At 40.8% G+C, this 18,005-nt stretch overlaps 1 protein-coding gene across 5 annotated transcripts in view; it reads left to right on the forward strand.

Annotated features, from left to right (window-relative positions):
* Positions 1-18,005, forward strand: part of chrm2a (cholinergic receptor, muscarinic 2a) — a 90,552-nt gene that overhangs the window by 23,064 nt on the left and 49,483 nt on the right. Inside the window, exon 3 of one of the 5 annotated variants that reach the window (XM_020042775.2) lies at positions 7,618-7,804. The exons of the other annotated variants lie outside the window; for them this stretch is intronic. The gene's annotated coding sequence lies outside the window, so the exon portion shown is untranslated. The remainder of the gene's footprint in view (positions 1-7,617; positions 7,805-18,005) is intronic. 5 annotated transcript variants of the gene reach the window in all.

Below are 18,005 nucleotides of genomic sequence, written 5' to 3' on the forward strand. Positions count from 1 at the left end.
CACCAAACTCTACAAAGATGTACTGTGGAGTTAACAAGTCAGCGTGCACTTTTGCTTTACAAAAGCATCCACCACATTCTAATGTAACTGCAAGCAACTCATACATGAATGATGATTTATGTCTTTTGAGAATTTGTAAATGATCGAATATCTAAGGAAAGCACTCTGACAGTAACCATTCAAGTATACAAGATATCCATCATTTTCAAAAAAAAATTTGCAGAGATATGGAATTGAAAGTGGTTGCCAGTTGAAATAAAGCTTTTTCAAAGTTGTATAATCTAGACTTTCTAAAAGGCTGAGAGCAAAGACACATACTCCAGCTGGAAGGAAGCAAACAAATGACGGGAGCTTGTTAAGACCGCTAAGATCTATAGCAGCCCAAAACCCTTAGAGGCAAGCCCTGTCATAATCCCAAACCGTGATAGAGCTTAAGCCTACACTTGGAGTCAATCCCTAGAAATTGGCATTAAGGGACAATGAGTACTAGAAAAATTTATTATGGGTGCTACCTCTCAAGCTTTTAAAAATGGAAACACTGGCAGGCCTGTTTTATGTGGCTATGCTTACTAAGACAATTCATTGCAGTGAAAACCTGTGTTTTTGTAATGGGGACTTACTGTAAACCAGGCTCTTAGTGGATCAAATGCAAATGCTAGTCTTCAGACCTCAAACATTAATGTTACCAGGGTGTGTGGTGTGGGGATATTACAGTGACACAATATAATAAATTATAAGACGGTTTGTTTAGATCCTGGATGGAGGCCTCCAAAACAATGTCATCATCATGTACACTTTGTATTTAGCTTCATCTCTTGTGTTTGTACACTCACCCTTTATGTCCACTTGTTTCTAGCCTAGCATTTAGTTTGTTACTGCAGGGGTTCATTTGGTTTCTCACTGTGGGGGTTTATTTAAGTCTGGCTGTGTGGCTGTCTGACCTCTTAAGATTAGTTTTTACTTTTAAGAAATCCCCTGGCTCTTGCTAATCATAAGTGAACGGTGTGCACTTTGCAGATTAGGCAACTTTTTGCAGAGCAAAGTGAAATCATGCATTAACCTTATTATCATCATGGATACATCCATAAATGCCTATAGAAAAGCTAGCACAAACGAAAATGTTAGTCACCAGTCATTCCAGCAGCTGTTTGACATGGCTGAGTTAGCTGATATTGGAAAGCTAACTAGCGAGTGACAAGAAAGTTTAAGTAAAAGTCTATTATATTTTCCAATGCTGGTAACATTAAATAGAAGTAATAAGGCATGCAAGACAGTGTTTTATCCTAAATACAGTCACAGGTAAATTGGTTGACTGTATTGCCATTTACCTGATTAGGTGGCAGGATTCATGATAAAGCGGCACAGCCTCATGTTCCTTACTGCTTAAATAGCAGCACATAGGTTCAATCATCCATAGTTGAAGATGTAAGCTATCATCCAGCTCTCTAAACATTACAGACCATTTACTTTTCTGTCTCTACCTTTGATTTCTCAGATAGGAAAACATCACTGCCGGGGCTTTTACTCATGATGAGTTAACTTTTTGCACCCTCTTCCACTACAGTGATTATTTTATACATATGCAGGACCAGTGGAGAGGTAGGGTAAAACCTCTAGGGAAGCCAAGCCGTGAAAAAATAAATACTATAACTTGTGTTGTGAATGTGAACATAAGGTTGTTGGCTCTGTAAGCCATTATTTGTCACCGCCAGGCCCCATATAAGAAGCAGACAACAAGCACACGGTGGTTGGATATATTCAATAAAATATTCCATTGAATATTGTCATCCACATATTTGTGTAAAGCTGTGATGATTGGGCCAAGGATGTATGTTGTCTTTTTTTGTCTTTGCAGAGAACCCTGAGCTGCAGTGAATGCTGTGACAGAATTTTGCCCTCTAGGCTACTAATTACATTAGGAATTATCCAGAAATTTGGTGTTAGCCTGCCCATTTATTTATGTAAATGTCTTACCATGGCAATGCACTATACAGTATTGGAAATTGTGAGTGATGTGGCCTTACTCGTTCTTAGTGGAAGACTGGCCATCCCTCACAACCCAAACTCCCTCCTTAAGTTTCTTAAATATCTGCCTTTCAAAAGCCAATGCATATTTGTAACCTTTATATTTTATTTTATTTTGCCGTTTGATTTCACTAGACGAGTCATTTAAAATCAAATTCTTATTTATAAGCCTTGGAGAGTAAATTAACAGAAAAAAAACAGTTTCTCCGTAATAACAACATTAATATAAATATATGTATTAAATATTTATTGAGCTTTTCATTGCAATCCTTAAGAGAAGAATGGGAAATCTTTGGGCATACTCTATTGCTACAGGTTTGTGGGTATGAATTGGAATAGGCCTATTAAATTACCACATAGGATCAAGTTTTCAAGGACAATTGAATATCTCCATGCGTCCCATCTGAGCTCAAGTGATCTGATAAATCATTAGTAAAGACAATTAAATCACTAATACTTAAGCTACCGATATAGGAAACCAAAGTAGTGCATTTAAATGGTAGACAATGCCAATAAACCAGTGTTTCCCAATCCTGGTCCTGGGGACCCAAAGCGGTGCACGTTTTTGTTTTTGCCTTAGCACTCACACACCAGATTCAAATGTTGTCCTACCACACACACATTTGATTGAGGAAATCATCAAGTCTTTAATTTCAATCAGGTGTGTGAGTGTCAAGCTAAAAAAGAAGAAATGCACCCCTTTGGGTCCCGAGGACCAGGATTGGGAAACTTTTGTTGCCAGCGGTTTAAACATTAAAGGCTGTGTGTTGAGTTATTTTGAGGGGACAGCAAATGTACACTGTTATACAAGCTGTACAATCACTACATTACATTGTAGCAAAGTGTCATTTTTTCAGTGTTGTCACATGAAAAGACATAACCAAATATTTGCAAAAATGTGAGGGGTGTACTCACTTTTGTGAGATACTGTATATTAGACACCAGCACTGCTTTAAACCCGAACAAAAAAAGTTCTTGATTTCAGTCTTTGGCATAATTTTACTTTCATGTAATATCCTAAATGTGCTTAATCAGAATTTAATTGAATTTACTTTGAAGACTTCTGTCTACCTCTGAAGTTTCAAAGGGGTAAGATCGAGATTCTAATTAGTTTCAGATGTACCCAGATAGTCTTTAAATGCTCAGCAGTCAAATTGTGGTGGATGCAATAGAATCTCAATCTTAAGTTTTGTATTTCCAACTACAAAATGGAATCGAAGAGGTACACTTGTTAGGCTACTATTTAAGCCTATTCTCACCCACCAGATAACCCTAAACTTCCTTTATTAGATCATTATGTTTATCACCCAAAATGTGGACACCTGCTCCATACTCACAAACCCACTCAGTAACATAATCATACACACACTTTCCTTTTTACACACATCTGGTAAATATCAGCTGGCAGTCAAACAGTCCTCCTGTGTACACACACGAACAAGCCCACACAAAGTCAGACCCACCACACTCTCAAGGGCAGAGTAAATCAGTGATGACAGTCTGTTGGGACAGGCCAGTAGCTTTGTTAAATAAAAACTTGCTTCCCAGCGGGCAGAATCACTTATGAGGGGAGGTAAAGGTGATCGAATGCGCCTTAAGACAGCGGCCTCAGACAGCCAGGCACTTGATTAACCACATTGACTGACCACACTGACTGACCACACTGATTGACCACACTGATTGACCACACTGACTGACCACACTGACTGACCACACTGACTGACCACACTGACTGACCACACTGTACAGCCTCGATGGGCATTCTCACTAACACAAAGACGACACTCCTATCAGGACAGATGCATCTTGCATAATACAGGAACATCTTAATGTTAATTTAAAATGGCAGAAGCTGTCTATTTTTCATTGCCTATGTTTCAAATTTACAAGGTGTCTGATTTGAATGTTAGTTTAGCATGCATGCCGGAATTTAGAGATTTTGCCTAGCTCATGTAAAAAGAAATTAAAAATCACTGTATGTGCAAAAAAACTGCTGTAATATCTTAACTGGTTCCTAATACCATCAGCAAAATCACCACTAGCAATGTCATCTTTTCATTATAAGCATCATCATAACTTGTTACAATAATTGTTAGCGTCAGGAAGAGCGTACTCTGAACAGCCAAAAACACAGTAACAACATCTAAAAATGATTAAAAGCCATTTTCAACATAATCAACTCAAATAAGAGTGTACTTAAACTGTACACTACGTTTCTGTGTCTTTGATCAAACTAAAGACTACTGTGAATGTAATTCATTAATTACTTGATAATTAATTGCAGCTCCAACGACAATGATCATTAAGTACATTTTGCACCATGTGAAGTCTATGTAAAACTATAGCATTGTGTCATGTGGAATCAGAATTTTGTTTCCCACCATTTCTACATTCTAGACTTCATCACAACTAAAACCAAAGTATGTAAAAATAAAATGCCTACTGTAAATAGTTAAAAAAAAGAAAATGGAAGAGATTCAAGTCAAATCGAACATGAATCCATTAGGTATTTTAGATGTGCTATAATGCTTGAGCGGAGCCATATAACGCAACTATTCCTGGAGTGCCAAAGATACTTAGGGTTTTGTCCCGAGTAGGCACTTTCGAGAACAACGTGTCAGTTGTCCTGTGTGTCTGCCGCGCTCCACAACATGTCAGTTGTCCTGTGTGTCTGCAGCGCTCCACAACATGTCAGTTGTCCTGTGTGTCTGCAGCTCTCCACAACATGTCAGTTGTCCTGTGTGTCTGCAGCGCTCCACAACATGTCAGTTGTCCTGTGTGTCTGCAGCTCTCCACAACATGTCAGTTGTCCTGTGTGTCTGCAGCTCTCCACAACATGTCAGTTGTCCTGTGTGTCTGCAGCGCTCCACAACATGTCAGTTGTCCTGTGTCTGCAGGGCTCCACAACAAGTCAGTTGTCCTGTGTGTCTGCAGCGCTCCACAACATGTCAGTTGTCCTGTGTGTCTGCAGTGCTCCACAACATGTCAGTTGTCCTGTGTCTGCAGGGTTCCACAACAAGTCAGTTGTCCTGTGTGTCTGCAGCGCTCCACAACATGTCAGTTGTCCTGTGTGTCTGCAGCGCTCCACAACATGTCAGTTGTCCTGTGTCTGCAGGGCTCCACAACAAGTCAGTTGTCCTGTGTGTCTGCAGCGCTCCACAACATGTCAGTTGTCCTGTGTGTCTGCAGCACTCCATGACCAGGATGGTCTGCAGGAAATAAACTGTTCCTGCTCAAACACAGGATCGAATGTAGCCTTTGACAGGTCGACCACACCCGCTGTCACACACCCTGCCACGCCCAACTTCTATTTTTTTTTTGGGGCGTATTTTCTGCTTCATGTATTGAAGGGGCAATGACCACTGCTCCGGTTGCACATCAAGCAATGTGCTGATCACCGGTGTGAGGTCATCTGTGATCGGCAGCCCTAGACTGGCTTTGTGACTTCTGCTTTACTTTCTTATGATTAGGCCTACAGATCACATAACAAGCAGTGTAGGGTGACGCACAGCAGAATGTGTTGTAATGTGTACAGCCGCATCCCATAAACAGTACATGATATCATTTGAATCTCGACCTGCTCTGGGATGACACAGTGTACAAAACATTACCATAGCCGAAGGGCTTATGTCTTATCTAATACCCTGTTTAGATGTCTTCTTTTCTTCCCTTTTTTCTCTGAAACTCATGTTCTTTAGCGGCCTGCGATTTAGTTCATAAGTAGGTGTGACATTTCTTTTCCACTTACGGTGGAGAACCTAACAGGGGCTTTTTAAGGACTGTTTAATAAGCATGCAGCCTGCTAAAGAGCTTTCAAAAGTCTTCATTTCTGCAATGTGCTGTGACACAGAATTTGCATTTAAACACAAGGCTGCCTGCACAACATACGGGGGTGCTAGAGAAAACTGCCTCAAAAGGGCAAGGCTTCCCTATGTGGCCTGTAACGTTGAAGTCAGACTGCATTTACTTGGAGGCTCTACAGACACAGAGTCGGAAAAACCTTTAATGACTGTAAAATTGAATACTCTTCGGGAAAATATTGAATCTAACAGATACCTGACTAATCAACTCTCTTTCTATCTTAAAATAAACACTTCAAAACTAAAACGTATGCATGTCAAGGTGGCTCTGCTGTTAGTTTTGGCCACAGCTTCATAAGTATCGCTAATGCTATATCCAACAATCACACCCAGGATCTATAGTGATGAACAGAGTGTTGTGTGACCACTCCAATGGCTCCTCACTTGAAATTGTCTTTCACACCTATGCTATGGAAATTTGTTCCATTTTGTCTGAACTACAATTTAAAAAAAATCCTAGCTTTCTCCTAAATATGTATAACATATGTAAAACACACTTTATAAAAGAAGCTTCAAAGATGTATACCACATATTTACATTTGAAGGACTTTGTCGTGCAAAGTTTGGCTGCATCTTGCCTTTGATATATTGTAGTTTTTCTTAAAAATAGAGAGAACTGTGTGCCAAAGCTCAGATCCTCAAGCATGGGTAATTAACATTCGTCCTGTATCTGAACTAATAGATCTTAGCTCTGTGTATTTTCATGTGTGAAATGTTACTGCCTTAGGGTATCTTGAAAATTGGCACAGTACGGCCTGCGTGAAAATTGTAACCAATGAGTTACAACAAAGAAGGAACTTTAAATCCTAGAACCTTTGCTAGGCTACACAGTACCAGTTGCAACTGACAGTGAAGCATAGACCCTGTGGTGGCATTATGGATTTCAGATAAACATATCGTACGTATGTTTATTTCAAAGTACCCATGGTACGCCTGCCTTGATATGTGTTGTCTGCATGCTTCAATTGCGTTTTTGAATGATCTTATAGATTTGATGGCCAGTGAGTCATTATCCTCCTCCTCAAGGCAAATCCCAATGGCAAACAGAAATGTACTTCCCTGTAAGCAGAGGCCTTTAATCAGAGCTGTAGACAGGGATGGGTAGTGAGAAAGTAATTAGGATTATGTAACCTGATCACAAAGATGTAGTAACTGTAATGAGGTTTCACTTGAAATTCTTTAAAACAGCTGATTTAATTTGGAATAACATGTAATATCAAGAGAAACATTGATAAACAGTCAGAATTGTTTCCAGTGTTTTTGTTCCTAGTTTCAACGTTCCTACACTACATGCATTTAAAATCGGGTATCTTCTGGTGTGACTTGAATGGATGCTCTCCAATTTTTCAAGAGCAGCTCCAATAATGATAAACGGTTTGAATGTGTACAGCAATATATTAGCCTAGTGCATGATTTGTATACCAGCCTTACTTGTCATTCTGGTGGAATGTATTTTTCTGGATGAGCAAAGCATTCTAAAAGTGTCTGCTATTTAAACGGTTATATTTCCAGATGCTACATTCCTACACAGTGCCTGAAATATAAAAGCTTCAATTGATATCTCCTGGTGAGACCTGAATGGAGACAAAAGGTTGAACTTGGTGAAGGACACAGGATCGGCCCACCCTGCCAGCCACACATTCCTTCATGCCGCTTCCACACCTCAGATGAAAACAGAGGGCTGTGTGAATTCATCTGCGGTGCTGAAGTGGCGGTGCCTGCCTCTTGACAGTGGCGTGGTCAGCAGGGCTGCTGCATCGAAGCAGTGGTTTGTGTGCCGCGCGAGAGGGGGGCATCTCCCAGAGGACTGTCGGGTCAGTGCGGCGAAGAGCGCGCCGGCTTCTCGGCGGGGATTCGACCTGAGAGGGAGGCGGTGGTCGGGCCGGCAGAGCTACCTGTTAATCCCCCTCCAGTTAGCGGTGGGTAACCCGACAACCTCGGCCAGCATTCCCTGCCGCTACACTCAAGGCGGACAGGGCTGACGCAGAAGACACCCAACCAACCACGGACAAACATATCAATGCGGTGGTTCAATGTTCAGTTCGGTCCTTAAGGCATGAAGCTTACAGTGGTCATTAAGGCCAAGCACACATGTTTCTCCCTTCTGACAGGAAGTCGAATGGTTAATATGTGAATAAATGTCCATGGCCCGAGGGTAGTTGGCCAATAATCACTCTGTTCCATGTTAACAGAACATATTATTAGTTTGTGTAGTCGTTCTTTGTTTTCTCCCCCCAAGCAATGCTTTATGGCTGCGTTATGTGAATTCTGCAATACGCTGGGCTTTTCAAATGGTCACTTATCTGTAATTTCCATGCGTAAAGATAATGTGTTTTACATAAAGCTCTGACAATAAAAAGGCTTTGCAAAAATGCAACCTTCACAAGACTGGGCTTGAAAATATGCTGTGTTCAGTGATGTAATAAATGAATGTCATCACATTCTCACGCAGACTAGAAACCTCTGCGGTGTCCGAAGCTTGCCGGTAACTACCAGCAATGTCTTTTCATCACAATCATGTGTTGTGAACCATACGTTCAGCCCAGGTGTTTTTTACTGTTGTTTACCCTGCTCTATTTCTTCCCCAGCAGACCGTATTGATTGTAATGTCCTACCCAGCATGTGAAAAGCAGAGGAGGGGTGGTTGCATTCAGTCAGTGGAAAAGTTGCATTGATCGCACTCAGTGACAAGATTGAGGAGGCCCATCAACCCGACAACTTATCCTTATTGCCACCCAATAGAAATAAAGTGTTGAGCAAAGGGACATAGTTTTAATGGTTCCCTGAATGTGAATGGGTTGAAAGCAATAAATCACTCTTGGTGGGATTTCAAAAAAAATGCATTGCACCTTCTCCATACTGCCGAACCAGTGTATAGAATGACAGGCAGGCAGAGTGATTTCTGGGGAAAAGCGAACAGTATGGAAATAAATGAGGCCTGTGCAAAGCCTGTGTGAGAGGATTTCAGTACCTCCTTTACTAACATACTGTTGAGCCCAAGCACTGGAGGAGTATATATTTTCAGTGGCTGGTGTTGGAGAGGCTGAGTTTTCACAGGATTTGCTCTGCATAATTTAATACTGGGTGTTCAGGTGACATAGCCTTTCCTCACCTATGATCATCCATTAGATGAAATTGCCTTCTCCCAACATCAAGCTGTCAGTGAGAAATAACAAATATCGGTAGGCAGAGCGACACATGATTACTGAGTAAATATGCCCAGAAGTGTAGGGTCTTGTGATTTTTCTCAGACAGGCTCTGTGGAGGGAACAAATGTTGACAAAGTGGGTAGGCCAGTGTCAAAGGTCATTATGTGTCATAAAGGGCAAATTGTGGGAAAGAGCAATTATCTTCAACTCTGCCAACTTACAGCATCAGGTTTGTCAATTCCTGTGTCGTTTGGCTCTGGTCCTTAGGGATGCACTTTTCTTAAATTACTAAGCCTATTCAGTGAAGGACCAAGTCTGTTGGGGCAAAATCTAGGTTTGGTTCAGTCACCCAGGGCATCCAACGCCTCTCTCCCTTGGCCACCCTTCTGCTGGGTAGGCTTGCCATCCATCGCTGGACTGAGCACATTCTCAGCTGGCTAACTGAAATCTGTTATGAACAAAATGTTGAGTAAGAGGCCTGGAATGTGAATATGGATGAGGACAGTTCTTATTGCAGATCTGGATAAATATCTAGAAAAAAATTATAATGGAACTTGCAAAAACAAGTTGAGGGATTAGAGAAATGACAGTGAGGCTGTTTCAAGGTAGAAAAAAACTGGTAGAAGGAAAAGAGATCCGAACACCTTTAAATAGTTTTCTGCCTGGATCATGATGGGCATGCTTTGTCTCTGTTTCATTTACCCTGCTTTACACCCTCTTACTGTGTATGTTGACTACAGTTTTTTTTGCTTCTCTTGAGGTGTTGTACTGGAGTTATGGAAGTATGCATACGGTCAACTGTAGTACACTACTGTAGTACTCCACTCTTTACTATCCCCAGTTGATATTTGGTACATACTACAGTATAACAGATTCTGAACAGCTATCTCAATGGCGCATCACCCTTGTGTTGTGAGTGCAGTACACCTGTCCCCACATCTGTCCCCACAAAAAGTGGATAGTAAAAAATAAAAGTGACAACAGGGGGGCTGCAGAAGCAGCAGCTTTGCTAGTTCCCACGGCTCTGTAAGGTGGTATCCTGTAGAATATTATACCAAAGCACTGAATCGCTAGTAGAAAAACTACAATACTGTCTTGAAGTATCCAAGTTCAGCGCAAATCTTCTGAATATCTATAGTATTAATGACTTACCAGTAACCTTTGAAAATTATTCACTGAAGTCTTCACTAACGTATGCTACTGTTTGGAAATGGTCAATGCTACTGTTTGGAAATGGTCAATGCTACTGTTTGGAAATGGTCAATGCTACTGTTTGGAAATGGCACTTCTATTACATTACATATAGGCCTTATATTGGATGTTTATGAAATACAATTAAATGGAAGGTAGATTCCTACTTTCTTTAAAGGGATATTTAGGGCTTCGAAATCTTGATAGCTAATTATTTAATATGAAGTAATGATATGGTTGAATAATGTACTATTTGTGAATTAGGGCAGAATATCAGGGTTTTAAACTTACGTCAAGACATGAAATCATGCATCACGAAAAAGTGAGAAAATATTTCAACAGTTCAAGCAGGAAAAATATGCGTAATCTTATGAGCAATGTTAAATGCATTTGTGAACATTTAATAACTAGAGGTATCTCTGGCAAAACTGAGCAGTTTTGTCCTCTAGCTGTGCAACCAGTTATATATCTATATTTATAGACACTTTTTAACTCCTCAGTTCCAACTGCAACTTCCATGAGAACATGCTTTAATCCATGCTGACACTCTCATCTTAATAGAGGAGATGCAGTAATGTACCAGGAACATATTCTATTGAACCCTGGCTTTTGTTAACCTTGTATGTATACAGAAAATGTCACAACAGCAGTCTACATGCTCAAATATGGCATGGTAATCTATCATCTGAGCACTGTGGGGGCGGCAGAAAGAGATGTGTGCTGCCGTTCTTATTCTTGTTCTTTTTATGGAGCATTGTATCTAAAGAAATCATTTTAATGAATGGAGCCCAGGAAATAAATAGTGATTGCAGTGAGTTTGGGATGACATACAATGTTTCTTATTATAGGCCTTCAATGGAATGCCGTAACACATAATGCCTTGATAATATTCATGTATGCATGTAAGGGTACTGAAGAGAACAGAATGGTAGCAATTTCCTGAGTGTACATTTTTACTCCAGGCTACAAAGCATTTGGACTTGTTTCCATAACCTTTCTGACTTCCAATTGCAATATCAGAGTTCTTCACAGAGACCCCTGCCATGAAAAAATGGAAATCAATATAACACTGTTACTTCTATAAAACAAAGTAATCCTTATCAAGTCTCTTTCCTTTTAGATGATCGGTTTTGTCCAGTAAAGCCTGTGTGTTTGTTACTGAAGGTGACCTTCACTAGCACACACGTTTTTGTGTGTGTATACGTGTGTGTGTATACTATTTTTGTAAAGACTAGAAGTCTAGGAACATTTTCACATTTTAGTAATTTAGCAGACTCTCATCCAGGGTGACTTACCCTGCCATGGGTTAGTAACCCATGGCAAATATGGAGACGTGGGTACATTTGGCTGGTCCTTTTAAAATATGGTTATTTTAGGCTGAGGGTTGTGGTTATAATTAGTTTTAGGGTTAGAACTAGTTTTAGGAATTAGGTTTAGGATTTGGTTAGAAGTCAAGGTTAAGTGTTAGGACTAGGGTGTTGGGGTTATAATGTTATGGTTAGGGTTGGGGTAAATGTAATATTATTTCTTATTCATTTAATACATGTTGACCCAAGATTGACTCTGACGTTATTAAAACAACAAGCATGTGTGTGGCAATGTGGAGTTCCACCTGTTCAATTAGTGGCTAACCCTGCTTGGGTCATTTACTTCCTTTTAAGTGTGTGCAAAAGGTAAATATATTAATCTGTTGGTTAATTAATATCCAAAATGGTTGTTCTTCTTTTGTCTCTATTGTCTTTGTTGTTTAATCTGACCCTCTTCCTACAGTAAACAACAGTCACAGGATGTGCCCTGGCAACAATTAGGGTCACATATGACTATATGTGACCCTAATTCTTAGAGGTGATCAGCAACATGACCAGGCAGACTTTGTACATGTCCGGGAGGACATATACATACACATTATCACACAAACTAATGTTTCCTACACCTATTGGACTGTAATAAAGGTATACAATTCAAGGGAGTTCCTATTTACTCAGTGTGTGACCAACCAAAAGATGCCATCTATTCCATTTAAGGTGATCCATCCATTTCCAGTGTGCTGATACACTTAGTGAATTATGCATGTCCTATGGATTTGGCCTTCCCACAGTACAGTGAGGTGGTAAAGCTATGATTGGCCAGCCCCCAACACACTAGGTAGGGTTCCACAAGGGCATATAAATAGCCAGGCAGCCCAGCAGTGGCACTTAAAAAACTCCCACTTGCATTAATGTAAAAGGTTATTACATCGTCAGTGCATCGGTAATGAGAAGTTGCTGCGGAAACAGTGATACATGCTAGATCAGATGAGATCGTCTTGGGTCGTACCAGCGACAGCTGAGGTATCCAGTCAGACACCAGCTTGGTTTACAATGTGCCACAGCACTGGCAAATATCCTAGGTCAGGACCTTTACAAACGTTGTATCTGGGCGATTCCAACGTTAAAAATGTACAATTGCAATGTAAAGGTCATGTTTGGCAAAAACCTCAACTACAGTTTTTTTATTCATCTTATTGCCTGTACCAAGGACATCCCTGTCTTTACATGAAAGAATACTGTAGCGTGCAAACAAAACTTAAGAGACTATTTTATCATTAACATCTTCGTCTTCATCACTCACACTGGGGGACAACTGTGAAAAGAAATGAAAGACAATTGACTGAATAACCTTTTTTGCGGATCTTACAGTAATGGTCAAAGTCTCATTGCGTCGTCGCAGGATGTACGTGGATGTGTAACTGTTTTGGAAAACGTTATTACGTTAACAGCAGGAACGAATCAGCAGTGCTGTTGCATTCAATATCCACATATCCGAATGCTATTGGTTTATAATGACTCACGATTACAAATGTAATAAATGTTTCAAATAAAAGCCTCAACTTGAAACATATATATTAAACCGCAAGGATAGTATTGACCATGGTTTCACCGGCAGACTGTCTTTATTTGTGGATCCTTGGGTTAACCTACTAACAACACCCATCGACTGCACCCAAAGAGCCTATGCCTGTGTTCCATGCAAAATATCACTTCCTCCAGCTATTCTTTATTCAAGTTTAGTGCAGAAACGAAGCATAAAACCCACCATGGAAAGACATTAGCCTTGCGTCAATCGAAATAGGCCCCAAGCTGTACAGTAATGAGAAAAGGTATTGAATTATCTATCCACGCTGTTTGTCTTCTGAGACCGGAGTGTGGACCCATAAAGGGACTCCAACGCAAGTGTGTTTGCTGGAGCATTAGGATGAGGAACACGATAAGGCCTCACATTACTGCGTAGGTCATTATCATTCATCACCACTTTTGTCATTACGACGGCATGACTGACGGACCAGACCAAATATTGTTTTCCAGTTTTCAACACCATATGTGTGCGTACAGTCTTCCATTGCAAGCATTTAGCTTTACTTCCTAGCCAGTGAAGGAATGTAAAATAGTCACACACACACTACAATGTCCACGTGGCAGCTAGTCATTGTGTGACTCAAATGTAATTTTCTGGGTGAGTTCCCCACTTAGAGATGGCAAAGCCAATGCTGGAAGACAGTTCGCTCACAGCCAGGAGGTTTTTTGAGGCACTTCTCGTAAGGCGACTGTGTGACTCCTCAGCGTAAGGCGACTGTGACTCCCACATTGGGGGAGATTATGGAAAAATACAAGGTGAACCCCAGTAGATGGCAGCTTCTACAGCTTTCCTGCACTAGGAGGAATTCACCCAGTCTCTGCCGCTTAATAATGGAGGGACATTCAATTAAACAAATGGGGCATCCAGAACATCCACTCTCGGGCGCTGTGGGACAGCATTACTGCTTTTGGAGAGAGAGAGAGAACATCCAGACTCTGGGGCTGCGGGACTGTGTGACTGCTTTAAAAGAGAAAGAGATATTGTGAGGGAGAGAGGGAGAGAGAGGGGGGGGGGATAGAGGTCACAGCTGGCTCCCTGTCTTGCATTCCCAGAGATCTTTCCATTTTACATTATTCAGTTCCTCCAGTATTTAAAGAAGCCCAAATACCTATCTAAGCTAGATCCTCTTTACTTGCCTGCATTGCTCACCAACAAACAGTCAGACTCGTGCACTGCCAATTCTAGCCATCAGCATTAAACTGTACGCGACCATTAAAGGGTCCCATAAAGACTAAACTGACCAAGGACAGACACAGTTTACGCTACTGAAAAAACAGAGAAAAGAGTCAGCCACAAACATAAAAAATGAATAGAACTAAAAAAATAACTTACAAAGAAAAATTCCTTTAAGGTAGGGCTCTTTAACTAAACCAGTTGGACTTCAAAGCCAGCAAAGCCTCTGAAAACCAAGAAAGAAATTGACATTATTGCAGTGTTATAACTTCGCAATAATACCACAACAAAAACAAAAATAATGTAATATTGTTACACTTATTTATTTAGTCAGCACGTTCCTTAACATTAGTTGCTCTTGAAAATATTATGTTGGCAAAGATTACGATAACTACTGGACCTAACCTTTCAACTGGAAAGTACAACCCCGTTTCCAAAAAAGTCGGGACGCTGCATAAAATGCAAAAAAAAATAATAATGCAAGGATGTGCAAATCATTTATAATTTAATTTAATTGAAAATAGTACAAAGACAACATACTAAATGTTGAAACTGAGAAGGTTTATTTGGGAAAATACATGCACATTTTGAATTTGATGCCAGCTACACATTTAAAAAAGGTTGGGACAAGGGCATGTTTACCACTGTGTTGCATCACCTGTTCTTTTAACAACACTGTAAGTGTTTGGGAACTGAGGAGACCAATTGCTGTGGTTTTAAAAGTGAAAAGTATTTCCATTCTTGCTTAATATAGGATTTCAGCTGCTCAAAAGCTTTACACAACATTTCCAGTCTTTTGTCGCCCCGTCCCAGCTTTTTTGAAGCGTGTTGCTGGCAGCAAATTCAAAGTGGGCATATATTTTTCAAGAAACAATAACATCTCTCAGCTTTAACTTTTGATATGTTATCTTTGTACTATTTTCAACTGAATATAGTGTTTAAATGAATTGCACATCATTGCATTCAGTTTTTCTTTATGTTTTACATTCAAAGTTTTTAGAGTTGTACTTAGCCACTAAGCTACAGTAGCTATCTTGATAAACATTGTACCAAGATATATGCTAACTAACTTGGGTCAATCTTGCAATTTCTGTAGCAGCACTAATCCAAGTTTTGTCAAAATTGTGTGAATGGAGTCTGGGAATAAGCATGTGACTAACACAATTTCACTGTGATGAACAACAGCAAACAGTCACATGTCCTTTAGTAACAAAACCAAAGTAACAAGACTATATGTCCTTAAATATTCTCTAAATGTCAAGGTCCTCAGATTCAGGTGGCTTAAACTGGCAGGCTGAGACACAGCAGGTACACTGACCGAAAGGAGAAAAGGCACCCATCAAGTCCTGAATGTGACATGTCAGAATTTGATTAATGCCTGATGTCATTGTGTGGGCATGCTGATAAACCAAATAAATAAATAAAAATATCTGATGGATGACCGATTGTTTCTGTGTGCAAAGCTTCATTTCTCTCCCTGGTATCGGGGATATAAACAAGAACCAGATTCTTGTACAGTATTTGTTAATGAGAATTATTTTCGGGGTCATTTCTGACACCAGAATAAATCATATTGTTTCCTTTTCAAATTGTTGGCTTGGTTTTCACCCGCCCTAAGATATGACTTTGGCAGTGATTAGATGTAGATTATGTTCAGAGAGAAACATCACATTTGCTGTAGAGCTAAATTATATTGTGCCAGATGACACATTGGAATACTCTTCTAAGAGATAGGGTCAGGGCTAGTGTTGGAGCACAGCTACTTTGAACATCATATTAAGCAATTGAAATGTGCTGGTTTGGGATCCAAAGAAAATACATGTATTTATATATGCCTTTGTGTATCCCAGTCATGTCATTTGTACGTTTTTCCCGCTACATAGGTCACCCAAATATTAGAATGTATTGATTACAATATGTGCAAGTTTGACTAATGTACGTGTTATTGGTGTGTAAAGATTGTTGTGCAATGAATGGGAATATGCAGGACATTTAAGCTCAAAGACAAATAATCACTGGTGTGAGAAAAAAACATTTGAAACCCTATTTATTGAAACATGCTAGCATTCACTGCCTTTTCTGATGATAAGCCAAACATGCTGTGAAATGGTCTAGCGGCCATTCCAAACGAGCTAAAACTTACCAAAACTTAACGGAAGAGTACCATGGGACAGGAAAGACTGAAAAGACAGAAAAGATTTGGCCAGACTGTCCATACAATACATCAGCACTAGGAGCGTGTAGCTCACTTCATCCTCCATCATCCAGACTCACCTGGAACTCACACCAGAATCCTGTTTGTGGACTTCAGTTCTGCATTCAACACTACTATTCCCGCTTTGCTCCAAGACAAGCTATCCCGACTGGGAGTGCCCGAGTCCACATGCAGGTGGATCCACAGGAGGCAACACGTGAAGCTGGGGAAGCTCTTCTCTGACCCCCTGACCATTAGCACGGACTCCCATCAAGGCTGCGTTCTGTCCCCCCCTACTCTTCTCCCTGTACACCAACAGCTGCACCTCAAGTGACCTCTCTGTCAAGCTCCTGAAGTTTTTGCGGATGACACCAACCTCATCTGACTTATTTCTGATTGAGATTGAGTGCACCTGCAGGTGGGAGATTGACCATTTGGTGTCCTGGTGCAGTCAAAACAACTTGGAGCTCAACACCCTAAAGACAGTGGAGATGATGGTGGACTTCAGGAAGAACCCAGCTGCCCTCCCCCCATCACCCTGGGTGGCTCCCCAGTCAACTCTGTAGAGTCATTTTGTTTTCTGGACACCACCATCGCCCAGGATCTCAAGCTGAACATCACATTTCTTATAAAGAAAGCTCTGCAGAGGATGTACTTCCTGAAAACGTTCAACCTGCCAAAGACCATGATGGTGCACTTCTACACTGCCATTGTTGCATTCATCTTGACCTCCTCCATCAATGTCTGGTACGCTGCAGCCACTGCCAAGGACAAGGGCAGGCTGCAGTGCATCATCTGTTCTACAGGCAGGGTAATTGGCTGCAATCTGCCGTCTCTGCAAGACCTACGCACCTCCACGATGCAGAGTCGAGTGGCAAAGATTGGGGCAGATCCCTCTTACCCTGGATATTGAGTTTTCAGAACTCTCACCTCAGAAGGTTGAGGTCTATCAGGACCAAAACCTCTTGCCACAAAAACAGTTTCTTTCCTACAGCAGTAGGCCTCATGAACATGCCCCCAGATCCAAACTGAATATAGCCCGCTCCCCACATGCACAAACAACCCTCAACTGGACAAATCTATAACCTCTCCCCACATACACACAACCCTCAACTGGACAAATCTATAACCCCTCCCCACATATACACACAACCCTCAACTGGACAAATCTATAACCCCTCCCCACATACACACAACCCTCAACTGGAAAAATCTATAACCCCTCCCCACATACACACACAACCCCCAACTGGACAAATCTATAACCCCTCCCCACATACACACACAACCCTCAGTTGGACAATTCTTGCAACTTACTTATTTTTTTGTGTACTTTTTAATAATTTATTAATGCTGAGTCTCCTCATTTTATGCTCAGTCCATTGTCCTTATTTGTTTTTCTGTCTGACATCCAACGTTTTTGCAGAACGCAAGACTTGTAAGATGCCCCTGGTGGTGAATATGGGTGGGTAAGGGACTCTGAATTTCTTGGGGCACACAGTCCATTCATGATTTAGT

Source organism: Esox lucius, chromosome 23 (genome assembly GCF_011004845.1).
Source record: "Esox lucius isolate fEsoLuc1 chromosome 23, fEsoLuc1.pri, whole genome shotgun sequence".
Classification (NCBI taxonomy): domain Eukaryota; kingdom Metazoa; phylum Chordata; class Actinopteri; order Esociformes; family Esocidae; genus Esox; species Esox lucius.